Source organism: Aythya fuligula, chromosome 2 (genome assembly GCF_009819795.1).
Source record: "Aythya fuligula isolate bAytFul2 chromosome 2, bAytFul2.pri, whole genome shotgun sequence".
Taxonomy (NCBI): domain Eukaryota; kingdom Metazoa; phylum Chordata; class Aves; order Anseriformes; family Anatidae; genus Aythya; species Aythya fuligula.
Window position 1 is genome coordinate 76,220,698 of NC_045560.1, and position 20,963 is coordinate 76,241,660.

Genomic DNA, 20,963 nt, shown 5'->3' on the forward strand with positions numbered 1-20,963 from the left:
ATTGGCCTAAAAGGTCTAAAAAGATTGTTTGTTTCTGGTTGTTATCATTTTTATTCTGATAAAATTTTCCTTGCTGGCTATAATCAAATAAAGCAGCAACAGGGTCTGTGCTTAACAGCTCCAACAGCAATGGTAGTGCTGTCTCCTTTCCCATCACGGCATGGTTTTCAATGATTCCATAGAACTCCAGAGACTGAACTGTCACAGAAATATAAACATAAATTCATATTGTCAAACTGCCAAATATGTAACTGCTAGGATATTTTCTTGTTAAAGCCAATTAGGTATTAAATGTCCTAATCAATGGAACACTTTCTATTTTCTATAGGGAAGCTACAGGAAGATGTTAGAAATGTTCCTTTGTTGTGGACCCATCCAGGGAGGGGAGGAATAAAAAATAAAAAGCAAATGATGTGAAGGCACTCACTCACCACATCCCAATGCTGAGCCAGTCTCTGAGCAATGTCAACCTTCCCAAATAAAACCCTCCCTTTCATTTTATTGCTGTGCAAGATGTTATATGTCATGGAACATCCCTTTGGTGAACTTGGGTCATCTTTTCTGGTTGTGTGCTACCTCTTGCATGCCCCCAGTAGAAAGGCCTTGCAGGCTGTTCAAGCACTGTTCAACAATAGCTAAAACATTCGTATGCTATCAACAGTGTAGCTACAATGCAAAACACAGTGCCGTATCGCCTGCTAGGAAGAGAATTAACTCCATTCCATCCAGACCCAGAATAAAGGGTCACCCAAACAAGTATACCCTCAAACTACCTAAAGAATAAAGTTGGAAACTTTGTATCATGGAGCTGGTAGGGTAAATAGTAAGTGGACTCTTACTTAAAAAGTTTTCAGGTGCACTGATCAAGAACTTCATCAAATGTGAGAAAAAATGAAACTTGTTGTATATATGTTTATTCTTTGTGTTTATTGTCTTGAGGGGCCATCAGGTCAAGCAGATGAGAGGGTAATATCTATACAAAAGTATAACAAAACTTATTTAGCCATATCTTACTGAATAATTTTCCAGCAGCTTTAGGGTTGCTTTAAACCTTTGGAGTTAAACAAATTAGATTAATTATAGCTGCTTTTAAGGACTGAAATCTCTGAAGAATTTCAGTTTCTCTGCATTTTGGAAAAGAAAGAGCGTTAGGCTCCAAGAAGAGATTTTATCACTGTGTGTTCATGATTGTATTCACACTATGAGGAGATCCAGAAGCCTTAGCTATGTAAACAGTACTGCAATCAATAGTTCAATGTATAGGCCATAACTGTTTCAATTTTATAAGCCTGTGCACTCCAAGTATCTTTAAATCAGTTAAGCATTTGGCAGAAAGCTAATGTTCCAGTTTTAGTATCAATTCAGTGTTATGTAGGTTCCATTTACAGGGTACCACAGCAGCTGAGTTCTGTACAAACCAAAGTTTATGTGCTGAAGCAAACATCTGGGAGAACTCCAAGGTATACATGTATGTCTTAAGAATGTATCTAAGAAGGTTCTACAAGCAGATAAAGAAAGAGCTGTAAGTCTGGATAATGGATAGGATATCTTAGGAATAATACTGTGACCTAACTTGTTAATTAAAAAAAAAAAAAAAAAAAAAAAAAAAAAAAAGTCAAAAGTATTATTACAATAAGACTCAATTCCTTGCATAAAGCAATAGATCCATACAGAGCCATGATCAATACAGCCATAGATTCATATCATACAGCCATGATATTTGTCATTGACATTCACATTTTGCATTTGTCAATGCAGACTTCTGAAACAAAACAGAGTAATTTTCCTATATTAAATCAGAAATGCTTGGTCTAGTCACATCATTAAGCCACCAAGTTATGCTTCTTCTCTATTATCAGTTGTAAGAAACAGGCTTTTCTGAAACACAAGCAGTAAAGCAAAGAGCAAGAAACCTTTTGGAGCTCCTAATTATTCTGTGAAGAAATTAGTTCTCTTCATTAAGTATGTCTGATTTATATTGACTAAGTTAAATGCTGCAGTTAGGTGATGTAAACACTCCCACTTGATCAGTTCAGAACAGGATTCACAATAGGATTGTACTAAACTATCTAATGGGATGTCAATGAGAGGTTTTAGCTTAAATACTAGTGCTTTTGAGGCCTGATCCCCAAAACTTTGAGCTCATCTCTATCAGAGAAAGATTCTGTGCTCACATCTTCTGCTGAGGTGAGGTTTCTTTTGAAAATTTGGACAACAGTTAATTGAGGCAATATCCTAGACAACATTCACTTAACACAGGGGAGTTCAATTTAGAGCAATCGTCAACATGAGACAAAATTATGCATTTTGTGTCAGAAAAGTGCCCTAGTCAACTGGATGTTGCCTTTTCAGGGGCACTCTTTTTGCAGAAACTACACTATTTTGCAAAAAGAATGAATAAGATTCATGGGAGCATGTTCTCTTACTTAAAAAAATAATTTTAAGGAAGAAATATAATCTGTGCAAGTCACTTAGTTCTTTCAACAGCATTAGCATCACATCGATGTTGCATCATAAAAATACTAAAATAATCCTTAAAGGCTGTGTGGATTCTCTTTTTGTATGTCTTTCACTGTTGACAGCCTTTCACATGAGTGTTTTAGAAATGATTGCACGTGTATGCTTTGGCATTCCTTTCCCTATGGCTGTATCAGCAGAACCAGATCCAACTCCTAGGCCTTTTGATACGTGGATTAACTCATTTCACCATTACCCTTTCTGGGGTGTGAATGAACAGTTTTGCCTACTCATGCCAGCCAAAGCTGAGACACGGTCCATTCAGCTAGTAGTGACAGTAGTGACAACCCTCAGACAACAAGCTTGCACCTGCTCTGATTCTTAACTTAAAGGATGGCTCTGTTTCAGTGCATTTTTTTCCAAGTGTTGCCCTAGAGAGCTGTGGCTTCAATGAAATCATTGTTTCCATCATTAACTGCTTGAATAATTCATTGCTTAGCAGAAAACAACCCATTTTGCTTTCTGCTTTTTTCCACTTGTATGTACATTTCAAAAATAAATAAGTAAATGAGTAATGCAGTGACTATATTGAGAGAGACTTTGCTTACCCGGGGGGGGGGGGGGGGGGGGGTTGTTGGGGCGAAGTTTGTCATGACAAGCAGGAGTTTAAGAGAAAATAAATTTTGTCTTTTCAATACTACAAATGCAACCTGAAGTACATGTATGTGTTTCAAAGTAACTGCTTTAACTACAAATAAATACAGCTACCAACAGTGAGCTGATTCTTTAGTGCATAATTATGATCATAATTAGTAAGTGATTAGTTTGTGAATAATGTCACGATTTCATTATAAAAAATAGAAAGAAATATTCTAAGCTTGAGAAGTTGAAGATACAGATTAATATCAGAACTAGAACTGCCACAAAGATAAGCTGTGTTCCTAGCTTGCACTAGTGAACAGTAGGGGTGTAATAGAGGAAATCATTCAGTTCAGCATCTGCTTCATCTATTTCCTGTGCGTTCTGAATCATATGTTGTGGGAATTGTTCAGTATCTAACCAAATATGAATAGGGTATCTCCTAAATCCACCCTTAGGCAATAGCCTAGTCAAGGCTAAACCTTAGTCAAGGTTTACAAATTCTATTGTGAAGTGACATTTAAATCTTTTTTTTTTTTTTTTTTTTTTTTTTTTTTTATTCCATTTTGGCTTAAGTATTTTGAGGGAATAAATTTAAATGATGGGAATTCCATCAACTCAGTAATGCTTCCGACCTTGCAAATAATAGGATAATTGACAAGATTAAGCTACTGCTAAGACATAAGATAAGATAAGATAAGATAAGATAAGAAGATAAGATACATCTTATTTCATATGATAGTAAAATATACTGATGATCTAATTGTTTTTAATGTGGAGCAGCACTGGTACTTAATCAGCATAGTTTTCTATATCATTCTAGAAGCTTGTTAGCAACAGCTTGTGTAAGCTAAAAAGACAAAAAAGCTTCTTTTACATGCCTCTCCACAATACAAACATGAAGTGATAAAAATTGAAGTATGTTTTCTGTGAATAAAGCCAGTGCAGAATATGTAACATAGTATAATGTATGCAACATAGTAGTAAATAAATGGAAATACAGAGAGAATAATGATAAAAGAATAAAAATAAGTTGAACCAATGTAACCAAATTTTATTCAGCGTGGCTGTATGCAAGGTGGGAACCTGAGGATTATAATGACTACCTATAAACCCATAAGAGGTTAAACTGCCGTTCTGAGGCTAAAAGTAGTGAAGCTGTGATACAGGAATCATAGAAGATTCTGATTCTTTCTGTAAACTGTAGGATTATTACAATTGATTTCAGAGGGGGCAAGATTTCAGTCAATGCAGTTGCAAGTACATGAGTGTATAATTAGATATAAATATATTCACACAAGAGAACATGTAAGAAACTGAATGCAAGGTAATAAAGAATATATTGTTAATACTAATATATTAACAGTCCTTGGGCAATGAAAACTAAGATTAACTATGGGAATGAGTTGAGAGAATTGAGGTCCAACACATTTTTGTAAAATTCATTTTAATGGAGTTCTCGTATTACTAATGCAAGTAAAAGTGCCAAACAGAGTTTTTAATAGAGCTTTTGCATAAATTATGCTTGTTTAATATTCATAAAAATCTCTTTCTCTCCATACATAAGCAGGAATATCTTCTTTATAGATCCCAGGAGTATAAAACTGCTGAAAGTGGGGGTAAAGTGAGCTAAAAAATGGTGAAAAAATACTTTTAAAAAGAGGTTCAGTTTTAAGGCACGGGAAACTTCAAGTAACATTTCCAAAGTGACCAAAGTGATTCAGACTCAAGGGGATATATCATCTAATTTGCTATACCCACTTGTTGCTATCCAACATATTGTAGCAGACTATAATTTAATATGGAATTTGGAAAAACTGCATTATTTTTGTGTGACAGAGGAAATAACAGGTATATTAAGATAATTTTGAAAAAAAAAAAATCCTATTGCACCAATGTAAAGAAAAAAAGTCAAAAAGGAGAATAAATAAATATTTGCACAAGGGTGGGTAAGTCTGTGTGTATTTTAAGAGACATATGTGCAAGTTTACAATCCTTTTTAAAAGATTATTCTTACCCTAGAATGTTAAGAGTTTGCAATTTTTTTAAAATACTATATTTTCCTATATATATATATATATATTTTCTTTTTGCCATCTATTGCAGAACACCTATAAATATTTCTTAAAAGGGAACTTTTAATGCTATGTCTCAAGTTTTAAATAGCTCAGGAAACACAGCATTTCATTTTGGAAGTCTGTTGATGCTTTGTTTAATGGGCCCTCATAGCTGGATCCCTGAGATCTATCACAATTGAAATTAAAGATTAGTCAGAGTAATAACAAACATGCTAACACAGTGATGCTAGTGACACACTAAGATCTGTGGTTAAAGTTTTAATTATGATAGCCATTAATTGGATGAATTAGTAATCCTAAAATCATCCTTATTGACAAATCCTTTCCATTTGTGCTATGGCTGTGCCAGTCTAACACTATCCCTGCTGCTTTGTGATTCTGCCCTGCCAAAACATAATTTTAATTTTAATATGCTTCTTCTACTTTTCTCAGTGCACTTGCTGAAGTGTGGAAGTACTGCATTAAAAATAAAATGTTCTGTATGATAGATGACAGACATGAGGGACTGGAAAGGGAAAAGATGAATTAGCAGGGTTTTGGTCGCCTACTCAGCATTAAGAGACTGTCCTTTTCTTAATTTATTGTGACTTGCTTGGTAAAGCTGGGGAGAGTTTCCTATGCCTTTAATGAATGTTAGTCTCCGTGCCCTGTTTCCTTTGGTGTGTATATTTAGATTAGAGTTTCTTTCGTGCAGGGGCTGTTGCACAGTGTCCTTGGACCATGCCTGGCACTTTCATGCAAGTGCTTAAACACACTTCCAGGCTCCACAGTGAAACAAAACCTGACAAGCAGCAACAGTGCTGCCAGGACATATCAACAGTGTATTTTTAAGTTCTCATACAAGGAATAGGTTTTGAAATGTATTTTTAAGGGAAACGTAGTGTGGTATTATTTTACCATTGCCAGGAACTTGTCACCAGTGCAGGACCTAGGGAGCAGCTGAACATTATGCAGCCTTTTTGTCCCCAAGCATGGACAAAACTAAACTTGGTCATCACCACATAGCAAACAGTAGGCCTTTTTCTATACTCATTATTTACCGGGCCAGGGAAAAATGTAACTTTGAACAATAGTGAGTAACTGTCAAACTGCAACTGGAAACCAATTATGAAAAAAAAAAAAAAAAAAAAAAGGAAGCAGACTTTATTAAGAAAATGGAGCCATCTGATGCCCCAGGGCTGAGGAGTAAGAAGGTGGTGGGTGGAGACTGCCAGACAGGATGCAAGGAGCCAGGAGAGGCCAGGGCAGGGGCCTCCCCCCACATTCAGAAGCTGCCTCAGAGCCCTGGCCCTTGGCCTCAGCCATGCCCTGGCTGCCTGGCCTGCTGCGGCACCTGCCTCATCGCCACCACACCTGGACATGCAAGTATCATCAGGCAACAGTGACAATATATTCATTTTGTAAGCAGTACTAATGTCTTAATAGCCACATGATGTGACAAAAAGTGGCTGTAAGCAGCATCAATGGGGCCGCCAAAGAGAGAAGGGGCCTCTCCATAGCACAAAGAGTGGCAGTTCTCTGTGGAGCTGCCCTGCTCTTTTCCCAAGCTCTGGAATTGTCATTCAGCATCAGCTGCCCTCCGTTAGGTTCTTGGGGGCAAATACAATGCTTCCATTCATGCTAACATTGAGATGTTTTGACCTAGGAAGAGAGGAGTCTTCTGTACAAGTGGCAGAACAATCAGAGACAGGGTTGTCTTTGTTATTTCTACATGATTGTTTGTTTGGAGCTGGAGACTTCTGCAGAAGGAAGAAAAAGTGCCAAAACTGCAAACAGAAACTGTTTTCCTGCTCACCCTCTTTCTGCATAAGTTTTAATGCCAAGTCCTTGCTGCTTATTTTCTACTTAATTTTTCCATGAAAAAAAAAAAAAAGAAAAAAAGAAAAGAAAAAAGATACACAGTACACACTCTCAAGAGTATTTTAGAAAAAGTCAGCTTGATAGTATTTAATGCAATGGATTTCTAGGAGTGTCTCATTAGAAAGAGCAATACTAATTTTATATTAAAAATTAATTTACTGCTGTTTGACTTAAAATTCAGGGTAAATACATTATCAGATTTTTCTCTTGAGGCATGGCAGAAGTTAAAATGTTACCGAGCAAATTTGGAATGATCCTACTTACTGCCTTCTACTTACTATAGCCTGAAGTTTGAGTTGTTATGAAACGATCATGTGGGTTTCAATTATCAGTGCCATCTCTCTCCCTCTCTCTCTCTCTCTCTCTCTTTTTTTTTTTTTTTTTTTTCTTTCTAACTGAAAGCTCACTTTCAGCTTTATTTTGGGAGACTCAAGATGAAAAGATAAAACATAGAAAACTGAGTGGGTTATTTTAAATATAGAAAACAGTTGGATTCCTTGTATTTAGTTATTTATTAGAAAGTGACAAACAGTAACAGAGAGAGAAGCATTTTTAGTTAGGATGGTGTGACCATCAGTTTCCTACACATGAATGCCTGGTACATTTCAGGCAAACTAGCTTATCCTACACTTGCAGTTCCTGTTCCTGAAAGCCTCTGGTCTTCCATAGGTCCTATGTAATATCTGCCAGACAGTATGGATGTCTCAGTTATCCCAGGATCTTTGAAATACACTAAGACACAAGTCACAAGTCATGAGTAAGAGAAGCAAATTCTATTTTTGGTTTTAATTCTATGAAGAGGAAGAAAGGAAAAGTAGGTTGGATTTATTGAATGATTATTGAAGTGTATGTTACAATAATTTAGATCCTTAAAGAAAGTGATGAAAGGAGGATAAGAGAAAATATTTATTACATCTGTATAAAAAAAGTCACTCTTGTTGTTGGCTCTTACATTTTTATCTTAGTAATATTTTCCAGTCTCCTAGTTATGAAAACTTTTAAAAGCCAAACTCTTACTTACATCTTTTTTTAGACATTGAAAACTATAATGCAGTTTATTTTACAGTGCTAAAGCACTGTAAAGCTTCACAAGCTGTTTTAACCATTCTTAATACAGTTAAGTTTTGATATTCATATTGACTTCTCAAGCAGCACTTCATTCTCTACAATAATTGCTGCTGTCTTCTCATTGTCATATACCCGGAAAACCCTATGTCCAACGGACACCTGGTGGTTACCTCTGCAAGTTGCTGCTCTAATCCCCTTTTTCACGTAATATGCTGAAAATGCTTCTTGCAAGAAGTTTCATGTCGCGTAAAAGCAACAGTTAATCCCACAAGTATAGTAGTCTGAGCTCACAAAAGACTTTCATTTCTGTGAACTTTCATCTTCAGATTTTGTGGGCTTAGCTCTGTTTTACCATTAACCCGCTCTTCCTTTTGTCTGAGTTTTTATATGCATTCAGGTCAACCCTGTTTTTCCTATTGAAGTTTTGACTAAATTCAGAAACTCATTCTCAAACTTCTAGTTATATTCAGTTAGCATTGGTTTACGTCTTTACTGGACATGCTAATCCCAAATTCAGCACAGCAACGTGTGGAATTGTTCTAGACTCCATATTCGTACAATCAGCTTGTAAATGTCCTGGCTACATTTCCTAGCGTGCAGTCTCCATTAGCCTGAAAATGCCTTCAACAGCATCTCACTCTGGAAAATCTGTAACTTTTGGTCCTGGCCCCACAGCCCTAGCCCCCGTGTCATCCCCTGGGGGCTCTGCTACCCTGCCAAGGGCCTAGAACCATGGAAACACCAGGGCCACCAGCCCCTGTGGAGGCTGCAGTAGGGCTGGGCTCCAGCTCCCCACAGCCCTGCCTTGCCTGCCCACGTCCCCCATCCAGCTAGCCCCATCCACGGGCCCATGGCCCGGCCTTGGCATGACCCTAGTCCCAGGCTCTGCCCTGTTATACCTGGGGCTGCTCTGCTGCCCCAGTGCCCTGCCACTAAGTGCATCACTGGGAGAGGCCCTGCCTGGCCCACCTAGCTCCCAGCCCCAGGGAGCTGCTGGACCCCAACATGTTCTAACATGTATTTCCTGTATTTTCATTTGTCTAAAGCTTTTCACAAATTTAATGATTTTTTTTCCACCTTTTATATTTATCTTCATATTTATTTGTGGCCACAGGCTCTCCTTTTATGTTTTTGATTCCCCTGTAAAACACAGCATCCTCTGAAGTAAACATAAATGTCACTGTGTTTTAAAATTCCATATCAACTACTTCTGTCCAATCAGTTATAACAAACCTAAAAAAATTCCATTTTATCCTTAACTTTCCAGATCATACTGCTTCTAAATAGGAATTAATTGCATATTATTATTCACAATTCAACTTAGTTTTCCCTGTGTATTGTGATTTCTTTCTCACATTTTACAGAATCTTCATAGGTAATATTTATCTGCACACTAGTGTCCAAACATTTGTATATGACTTTAGTGGTGTCCTAGGAAAGGTCCATTGGTTTTGCTTTTGCTAAAAAGTCTACAGAGTATTTCTCTTGATCATTTTTTCCTTTTTTTCTCATGTAATTCATCAGAATGAATCACTTTTCCTTCTACTGCCATGATTATCAGATCTTTCAAAGCAGATATGCTTATGTCATTTCATTGCTTTCCAAATGTGCGTCCTCCTTGCATTCCTGCAAAGTTTTAATAGATCATGACCTGTTTTTTCTTTGTACTTTTTTTGCACTTTGTAGAGTATTTTGACTTACTTTGTTCCTTTTCTTCTCTTGTGGATCAGTCTAAATTCAGTAACACATCTTCCAAGCATTTATTTTCTGACCTGGTTGACTTCTGCAGCATTGTGTTGTCTGGTAGCTTTTCTTATCTAAGGCTGTACCTTCCAGCACTTGTTCTGTGGATTTGGATCTTTGACTCAATAGCTGCATGATCTGTGATCATACTTTATCATTCTATGTTGCACATCTGAGTTACTAATTTAACATCAATCACAGTTTCTTTGTTGTTTTTGTTTTCTTCCTAAGGTCTTTTCCCATTATTTGTAGTTTCTTAGTAAACCCTGCATTCTTTGGGAGTTTTATCTTTCATGGGTATTCCATACTCTTCCAACTTCCTAAATTTAGTTTCGCAGCTTTCCCTTTCATCCAGTTGTAGTTATGCACTTTTTAAAACATCTCTACCTTCAAGACTCGTGATACTTAAGTAAATACTTTTTACAAGTCTCCTTCCCACTGAATTTAATTTCTTCCACATCAGTGTCAAGGCTTTCCTTAGACCTTTTCCACAAACTGTAATTAATCCCAGAATTTCAGGGCCTTTCATCTGGCTTTGTCTTCCTTCTCACTCCTTCATCTTCTTGTTACAGTCTTGTTTCTTGGTCTTCATATCTTTGTAGTCTTACTTTTCCAGAAGAACTAGCACTCTGTAGTTATCGATTCTTTAAAGAATGTGAACTTCATCTGGGATGAGAGAAGTGTCTTCCTTTGCATGACCCTCACTGCTACCCAATCCAGTCTGACATCACTGTTCCCTTTTCCTGGGACAGCAACTTCTATAGTCTCATCCAGTAGTCAGTCCAGTATAAGCAAAACTGTAAATTAACAGAAGAATAAATTACTTTTCAAACAGGTGGAGCTCATCAGGCAACATAGCATCCAGGAATCTGAGATTGACAAATGGTATTATGCACTGACACAGGCCAAGCAACAGCCCTGCCTTAAGTCATGGCAAGGGGTAGGTAAACAAACTTCCATCCCTGAACATTCCATCCCTGAACATTCCATCCTTTGTATGTCATATTCAAAAGACATACAGAACAAAGGAGAGTGGAACCTTGTATCTTTCTGAAGCTGGAGGAGGAGTCTCCTCCTTACCCCTGAAGTGCCCCTGCTGAACAGATATGATATTCTACACAAGGAGAGAGGAGACTCTATGAGTAATAGTAAGGACCACAGAAAAGCCAAACATACATTGTTGGCTCAGTTTAACAACCTCTGTCAGGTCCAGTTCCACAAAAAAGGCTTGAAGGTTGTTAATACTTGGAGACACCTCTCTGAGAGGCACTGAGGCACCCACTTGCCATCCAGATATCTCTCCAGAAAGGTTTTCTGCCTGCCTGGGTCCTACATTTGCAATATTACGAAGAGGCTACCAAGCCTGGTGGGTCCCAAAGACTACCACCCCTTCCTACTTTTTCATGTAAGATCAAATCAGGCTGCAACAAGAAGACTCAAAAATATCAAAAGGGACTTTATGTCTCTCAGAAAGATGTTAAGGGGATCAGGAGCACAAGTAGGGTTCTCCTGTGTCGTCCCAGGTGACTAGGACCCAAGAATAAGAAGACAAATGGACCAAGTAAAGGATTGGCTGTGAGGCTAGTGTCACGCTCAAGGTTTTGGGTTTGATTATCATGTACACGGAGATGGGATTAGGAAAGCCAAGGCATAGATGGAACTGAGCTTGTCAATGGATGCGAAGAATAACAAGAAGGGATTCTATATGTACATTGGCCAGAAAAGAAAGGACTATGAGAGTGTTCCCGCTCTGATAAACAAGAAGAGAGAACTTGTAATGTCAGACATGGAGAAGGCTGAGGTACTCAACAAATTTTTTGCCTCAATCTTCACTGCCATTTAGGTTTCCCATATCTCTTGAGTCCCTGAACCTCTAGATGAGGGATGGGGGAACAAAGTCCCTCCCACTGTAAGCTAAGAGCAGGTTCAAAGCCACCTGATGAAACTGAACAGGTACAAGTTTATGGGGTCCTGTGGCATGCGTCCCAGAGTCCTGATCAAGTTGCCAACCATCACATTTGAAAAATCATGGCAATCAGGTGAAGTCTTCTGGTGACTGGAAAAAGGGAAAATTCGCTCCCATTTTTACAAAGGGTAGAAGGGAGTACCTGGGGAACTACAGGCCAGGGAGCCTCTGTGCCTGTCAAGATCATGGAACAGATCCACCTGGAAACAACTTTAAGGCATGTGCAACACAAGGATGTGATCTGACATAGCCATTGTGGCTTCACCAAGGGCAAATCGTGCTTGACCAACCTGGTGGCCTTCTGTGATGGAGTGACTGCATCAGTTCATAAGGGGAGACCAACTGATATCATCTACCTGGATTTTTTGTAAGGCCTTTGACACAGTCCCACATGACATCCTGGTCATCAGATTAGAGAGATATGGATCTGAAGGGTGGACCTTTCAGTGGATAAGGAATTGGCTTGAAGGTCTCACCCAGAGAGTTTTGGTTGATGGCTCTATGTCCAGGTGGAGGCTAGTGACAAGTGGTGTCCCTCAGGGTTCTATCTACAGTTTAAGATCTCTATCAATGACATAGACAACGGGATCGAGTGCACACTCAGCAAGTTTGCAGATGACACTAATCTGAAAGATGCAGTTGATACAACAGAAGGAAGGGACATGGATAAGCTTGAGAAGCAGGCCCATGTGAACCTAATGAGGTTCAACAAGTCCAAGTGCAAGGTGCTGCACCTGGGTCAGGAAATCCCAGACATGAAGACAGATGGGGAGAAGAACTCACTGAGAGCAGCCCTGCAGAGAAAGACTTGGTAGTTCTAGGGGATCAAAAGCTTGACTTGAGCTAGCAGTGCAAGCTTGCAGCCCAGAAGGCCAACTGCATCCTGGGCTACATTAAAAGAGAGGTGTTCAGCAGGTCGAGGGAGGTGATTGTCTCCTTCTACTCTGCCCTTGTAAGGCCCAATTTGGAGTGCTGTGTCCAGGTCTGGTGTCCCTAGCACAAGAAGGATGTTGATCTGTTAGAGTGGGTCCAGAGGAGGGCCACAAAGATGATCTGAGGACTGGAGCATTATGTTATGGTTTATCTGTTGTACAGCTGTGATTGATTTTGACTATATAGTTCAGTGATTGCTGGTTATTTACATGTTATTAGTAAATCAATAAATGTCTTTCATCCTGATTTGGTTTAAACAACATGAACAAAACAGTATTTTCTCTGTGACACCCAACTACCCACAAGTGTTGAATTAGAGTTGTTGCCTATTCTGTTTGGTACATTTTATAGACCTGCTGTGTCTTTGTGACTTATAGACCTGCTGTGACTTTGTCTTACTTTTTTAACCTAATAGGACTGTCCTCTGTAGCAGCCAGTTACTGATCCAAAACTACTTATTCATCAAAAACAAACAAACAAACAAATAAACAAACAACAAAAAAAACCACCCTTCCTCTTAACTGATTTAAATCAATTGCTCAGCAATTTTATTGGGATTTTGTAACAGTTCTGTAATCTCGATGTCTATTGCACTCCTGATTTTGTCAGCCTCAGTCATATCTCCACTCAGCCTTTTCATTCATTGATTGAAAAGTCTGAGTCTTTTCAGTGTCTTCCTGTACGGCAACTGCTTTGTCCCTTCATCATTTTAACTGCCCTCTCTACCCTCTCCAGCCCTGCTCACGCCAAAAATACATGTAAATATAAAATATAAGGTTCACTTGGCAAGTAAATTTTGTGCTTTAATTTATGCAGTGAATCAACATACTTGGAAAGTATATTTCCCTTGTCTAAGACAGAAGCATGTGTTCTCTTGCTTGAGTTAGTAAATGCTAAGTGAGTATATGGAAGAAAATCAGAGGATCTGAGGGGGAACTAAAAAAATGACTAGAAGCACTATCTATAAATAGAAAACAAGAAGTATGCACAATGATAAAAACCTGGAATTAAAATTGTGTAAATATTCTCACCTTCAACTCTTACAAGTTTCATAACTGTGTTGTTTATTTTAGAAGTTGTAAATTGATGTTTGTTTGTATTATGTTAGCCTAATTTGATTTACGTATAATTTCAAGATGTCTAGTTAATAACTGGTATCTTTGGAGTTGTGATACTTAAAAATCATGTTTCTGGCACATGCCCTGTGCTCCAATCTATTTTTCTAAGTTCTTGAAGGTGACAGGCTGTGCATCAGTGAGCCCACCTTTTTAAATCTTCAAGTAAAGAACAGGCAGAAAATGATGAGTAGCAACTAGGAAAGTTCTCTGGGATGAAGCAAAGTAGTAAAGATTGAAAAGAACATTTTTGCATGATGCCATTTGTTTCAGCCTGAAAAGAAGAATCCAAATCATTGGAAGGTGTCTCTTCTTCTCATTATTGTAGCTTCTTGTAGATGGGACAGTTCTGTATGAGCAACAGTATCAAAACCATGGATGAAAATGGATGTATTTCTGTTTTCAGTTAACAACAAACAGAACATACAAGAACAATTAACCCTACTTTCAGGCTTTGAACTGAAGACTGACTGAGAGAATATTTAGTCACTTACTGCTAAGCATTGCTTCTGAAAATCGACTCTGTAGTAGACACTGAAATTACTTGATTACTGGATGGTAATTCCAAACACAGTTCTCCAACCATGACTTCTTTTATTGAATAGCCTATGGCACACTGTAATAGTCTTTTAATAGGATTCACAGGCACACAAAAGCAATATTGAGGGTGATAGGCAGTGGCTTGCCTGCAGCTTTTGATTCCATACTTTGTGTTATGAAGAAGTTGTGACTCTTTCTTGGCTCTTCTTGTCTTGTTTATTTATTTATTTATGGACATGTTCAGGACCATCTCAACTGTTTAGGAAAATTGGAAAACAAGAGAGGTAAATTATGCATACCAAGAGTAGCTGTCACATTTTGTGGCAATTTATTATAAGACCTTGCCATTTCAATTTTGGCGGGTTGTCAGAAATAGTTAGACAATGTTACAAGCCTAAACTCAATTACAGAAGGAATTGATGTAAAAAAAGCAATTCTATTTCCTTTGCCAATGCTGTTGGCCACCAGCCAAACTTTCACCTCTACCACAGAAGTATCATAGTACCTCTCCTGATCATCATCTTAGCATTGCTTTTCTCTAGCAGAAGGCAGTTTTCTTTTGTATCTGAGGATGTGTCACCAGGTCTGCAACATGTTTGTCATCTGGAAGATGTTTGTCATTTGGAACATCATTGAAGATATAATTTTGCTGTCTGTGACAGCAGATAGAAGCTCTTTTTGACTTCTGAATAAGAGAGAAAGAGCCTGGAATATTCCTTAGGCTTACAAACTACTTTCTAATGAATCAAATACTTTTGAAGCCACAGTGGTCAAATTATTTTTCATATGTAGTGTATTTGCCTAATTAAATCCAGGCTTAATTAAATATTGGGATTTATTTTGCTGTGTTGGACACATAGCTGGTTTCAGTTTTATAAAGGATTTGAGCTCAATTAAGTATAGAATGCCTGACAACTGATAATGCACATAAGATTACTGAGCTTATTTAGATTTTGTTGCTGGCAGCCTAGCTTACAATGTCTGCCAAAAGAAAATCATACGATCTTCTGAAATTGAGTAGCTGGTTTTTGAAAGTTCAACATATCAGATCTTTAGAAAAGCTAACAAGGTTAAAAAGTAATAAAAATAATAGTATTTTGTTATCTGGTCTTCTTTCATTAAACTGACTGATTTCATTCTAAAGACTTAAAAGTTATCTTTCCTTAAATAACTTGTGCACATGTAGCTATACATTTAAGTTCAGCTTTAGTTAATATGATTGAAAAGTATGTGGGTTTATTAAAGTGAATGTACTGAAAAGTGCTTAATCAATTCTGTTTCTTTTCTTCCTCCAAAAGATAGGTGTCATTTTACTAAGGTACATATTCTATCATGTTAATTATTTGTTGATTTAAAACTTGTCTGGATATTCTCTGCACAGTGATAGATAGACAACCTCAAACATTTTTCTTTGTGAGTACATTTTTGTCACTAAATATTCATATACACTTTCTGATTTATTGAATGTAAATGGTTAGCATTCGCTTCATCAAGCATACCTTTTTTATGAAAGTATGTCCTGTGAAAATGTGTGCACTTTAACTAAAAATACATTGCACTTATGATGATTACAGTGATTTCTCTTGCAATGACATCAAAGTGCTTTACAAACATGAATTATAGTTTACAAAACCTTTGTAGAACAGTTATAAATCATTATACATATCTTTAAAGTTATTACTCTGAAGGACAAAGAGTGTAAGTGATTTGTATAAATTCAAACAGGGTATCAATACAAATGACAGTCAAATAATCACTTGAGCTTAATTAGTAGATCACAGTCCTTGAGTTCTTTTTAATAGAATGAAATACAATTGTGTTCTGAAAAGTGACTCCATAAAAACAAGTGCCATATTTATGAATCATTGCTTCTATGAATACAAAAATATTGCTGTAATAATAATTAATTGCTGGCACTGAAAAACAAACACTTTTAAAAGCTTGCCTCTACAATGAAATAAAATTGCAATTAATATCGTGGCTAGCAACAATTTATTTATTTATATTTTTGGGGGGGTACAGAGAATCATCTAAATGTATATGTCATGTATTCCAGCATTATGATTGAGCAGAGTTTTCAACCAATTTTACTATGAAGCTGGGTCAATTGAAACATACCATATCAGACTCAAGAGACAATAAAATATAACAACTAAAATCTGTAAAAAGATAAAAATGAAATGCATCTCCTCTTAAAGCAAGTGATTAAGTGCACCTGTTATTAAAGCAAATAAAGGATGTACCCTTCACAGGAACTCTTCTGTCAAACTCTTTTATAGTCTGTCCAGTCCTTATGAATTCAATCCATTAGGCAGAGGAAACATGTCTGTTCACTGCTGGATCTTCTGAAGAGAATAACTATTTTGATCCCTGTGAGACTTTCAAGGAGACCTCAGAAAGGAGGATGTTTACCAGCTGCCAAGTTTTTATTGCTACAGGAGAGGAAAAATGGTCATTTTACTGTTAGCCCACTTGCCTATTCATGCTGTGCCATGTAGGTATGTTATGAATAGATCTTGATTTATTCTGTCAGTCTGTCTTCTATTGTAACAACACAGAAGGCAAAGCCTAAAACCCTTTTCTCTTGTGGTGAGCAATTTGCCAGTGGAACATTATTCCATGAACATGGAGTCTAGCTAAGTTGCAGGGGAACCTTTGAAATCTTATTTTTTGAACTACAAAATCACAGAGTCATAGAACGGTCTATTCAGTATGAAAAGAAAAAAAAAAAAAAAAAAAAAAGCACCAAAAATGACATCTCTTTGAAACCACTAGCAATTACAAGTTTCTCTCGAAACAAACAAACCATCAAAAAAAAACACATTATTCCAGACTCTTTTTTTTTTTTTTTAACTTAAAATATAATGATGCTAGATACCCTATGAAATGGAGTACAGTTCCTCTGAATCGTTAACAATATTATGTCAATATGTGAAACTGTGAACTCAAATCTGAAAAGGGATAATTAGTTCCCTATTATTATATTATTTCTTATCAGTGATTATCCATGCTTCTATTTAACATTTTTTCTTGTTTTGATTAGCAATGGAAATGTGATAGCAGACGAATATTGCTTTATTTACATAAATACACTGAATGAGTATAGTGCTTGAGTATATTTAGTCATGCTAGGAAACCTCTCCATTTAACTTATAAAGAATAATGGTTTCTGCTTGCTATTCATGTTTTCCATTATTTCTTGGCTCACATCTGCCTGTCATTCAGCCTAGCAAATACAGCAGCATCTCCTGTACTCAGTAAAAGATCAATTAAATCTTTTTAAGACATTTGTAATAACTTGAAATCAAAGTAAACATTGTTCTGCTTATATGTGAAAACAACTTCATGGTACTGAAGATACCAGTAGGATTTTTTATTTTATTTTATTTTATTAATCATTTTTCACCTCATAAGATTTGCTCTCCATCCTCTCAGGTCCTTAACCTTACAAACACAAAGTAGGACAATGAAGCAATACCTCTGCAACATTATTCACAGTAGTTTAAGACAGAATTAAGTAGTGCTTAAACAAATGTATATACATAAGTCAGTAGATCCAGGTAGGATGCACCCAGAATGTCATTGCTTGTCTATCACTGTCTTCTAAAAGTCATAGCAACTAGGGAAGGCTTCTGATGACTTGGAAACCATTATACATATCTTCAAGAAATGCAATATGGAGCATCTGTGGCAACTACAAGCCAGACAACTGTTTCTCAGTCCTTAGGAGTGTTGTGGAGTAAATTCTCCGAGAAGCTATTTCTAGTCATGTGATGGACATGAAGATAATTCAGAACAGACAGCATGGATTTCCAATAGCAAATCACCAGCTCTTTTATATGACAAGGTGGTTGGCTCTGTGGGAAAAAGGAGAGCAGATGATATATGGAAAGCCTTTAGTAATCCACTGATAGTCTCCTCTAACATTATTTTCATCAAATGGTTGAGATATAAACTGGAGAAGTGGATGATGAGGTATGTGGAAAAATTGTCAGGACCTGTGCTGTCAAAGGGTTGTGGTCAGCAGTACAAATTCCAGCTGGTGGCTAGTAGCTAGTAATGTCCATTGGGAGTCAGCGCATCAGTACTAATACTGTTATTTTTGTTTGTTTGTTTGTTTTTGGTTTTGTTTTTATTAATGACCTGGACATAGAGCTAGAGCACATTCTGCATTGTGAACAATAACGAATTGGGGATATCAGTCAATTTATTGGAGGACAAGACTGTTATTCAGAGGGACCTCAACAGGTTCAAGAAATGGACAGACAAGAACATAAAGGAATTCAGCAAGGGAAAGCATGAGGCATTTGGGTTGGAATAACCCCATCCAACAGTACAGTCTAGCAGTTTACTGGCTAGAAAGCACCTTTGCTGAGAAATATCTGCAGTCTCTTGTTGACAACAAGTTGAGCAGCGTGCTTTGCTGGTGAAATCTAACTGCACATTGGTCTGCCCTCTGAATACCATAGCCACCAGGTAAAGAAAAGTGATTCTTTCTCTGCTTGGTTCTTGTGAGACAGAATGTGGAGTAGTCTCCATTTTGGGGCTTCCCAGTACAATAAAGACATTGAGCAAATCCCACTTGAGTTCCACCAAGATGGTCTTTGGACTAGAAAACATGACGCATGAGAATTCTGAGATAGATGGATTTGTTCAGCCTTGAGAAGAGAAAGGTGAGATAAGGCATTATTATTGTCTACAAATATCTAAAGGGAGTGTGTAGAAACAAATTATTCTTGGAGATGCACAGTGATAGGAAAAGTTAACACACATAAATTGCAATATGGGAAATTCCATTTAGATATAATGAAAGACTTTTCCATTCTGAAGATAGTCAAGCATTGGAACAGGGACTTAGAGAGTTTGTGGAGTCTCCAGTTATTGAAATCCAGTTATTGGACACAACCCTGAGCAACCTGTTGTAGTTGGCCCAGCTTTGAACAGAGGTTTGAACTAAAAGATCTTCAGGGTCTCTTCCAATGTTGTAGTTCTATGATTGTTCGATTCTACTTATGTACAGACATACTTACTGTTCTGTGTTTAAGACACTTTGGTCCTTAGGTGACATTTTATTCTTTGAAAATTACTCATCAGCTACCTAGGATGGGCAATTATTACACCTAATTCTGTAGGACTCTGAGCTGAAGAAGAAAGTTAAATGTTATGGAAAATGTGTAGCTCCTTTTTGTGAAAGCCAAAGAGACTTATCCATGATTACGCTCTGGAAAGACACATTGTCATTGAAGATGTAAAGTCAGCCTCATGCTGTGAATGGTGTTTAAATAATATAAGGAACATGAGGGGAAACAGAATAAAACATGTTGAAGAAAGTTTTCCTTGTGTTAGCAATAATAAATACATTTGTTCTTGTTATCATTATGTACTTGGAACAAGATGAGTCTACCTGATAACTAAACTTCTGTGGTATGTTTTCAAGAGCTAGCTGTTGCCTGCTAATGAAAATGTAATTTCACCTTGATTAGAGGTATTCAAGAAATCCATGTTTTGATATTTAAACCAAAAATATAGACCTTATATATCTCCGATGATAAAATACAGTCATCTTCTAATTTCAATTCAGCCTTTTGATAGGTTATTTGAGCAGATTCAAGAGCTAGATAGTATTTCTTCTGACAAAAGTCTTAGTCGTTCATCTGTTTATACTTTTCCAGGGAAAGAGTAGCTAAGTTCAATAAAGAAAATTAACCGGGATAATTTCTTTCTATCTTGAGAGGTCAGGAAAGCATTATTACAGTTGTCTGCCTTGTGCCTCAGGATAAGAAAATGACCAAACAGCAGTTTATTTTCCTTGGTTTCCACAGGCAAAACCTGACTTGCTGATACAAGGATTCACCACCTGTCATCAACGTTGTCTGTTGTCTTTGTTTGTTTGTTTGTTTTTGCAAGGGGTCCCATGCTGATGGTGTCAGTACAGTATTTAAACATTTCTTTAATCTTAAAAAATATATTTGAGCATCTGTGTATGTCTTTGTGTTTTTTCTTCCCTTTTTAAGATCTTTATTTCCTTTTTTAGTACTAATGTGAGGTTGCTCAGTGACTAAGTTTTAAATCTTTATGAAATATATATGGACATTGAAAAAACAATAATATATACAGCAACGAAACATGGCATTAGTTATATGCAAGTACTGTAAGCTTAAAATTCCTCTGAGTTTTACTCATCTATACACCAATATTTTTGAAATATCATATTTTTAGGTTATAAATCCTATTTCTTAGTTTATAGATGACTCCATGTAATGTTTAGTTATCTCTCTTTTGTCATGCATTTGCCTACTATCTTTGCATGGAAAAAAGCAGACTACATTCAGCCTTGTACTGGGGTATAATTCTTTTCTGAATAGATCACCAGAGCATCTTGCTTTACAAAAATAACAGTGAAAAATAATTAGATGTTGGACAGCTGTGGGATGTCCATATAAATACATTGAAAGAAATATTTGTCACTGGTGAACTTTTACATCACTTAAGATAGAAGCATGGTATAAGTCGTGTTCAATGAAGTCAGAAATATGTCTTTATTCTTTGTCAGACTGCCATCTC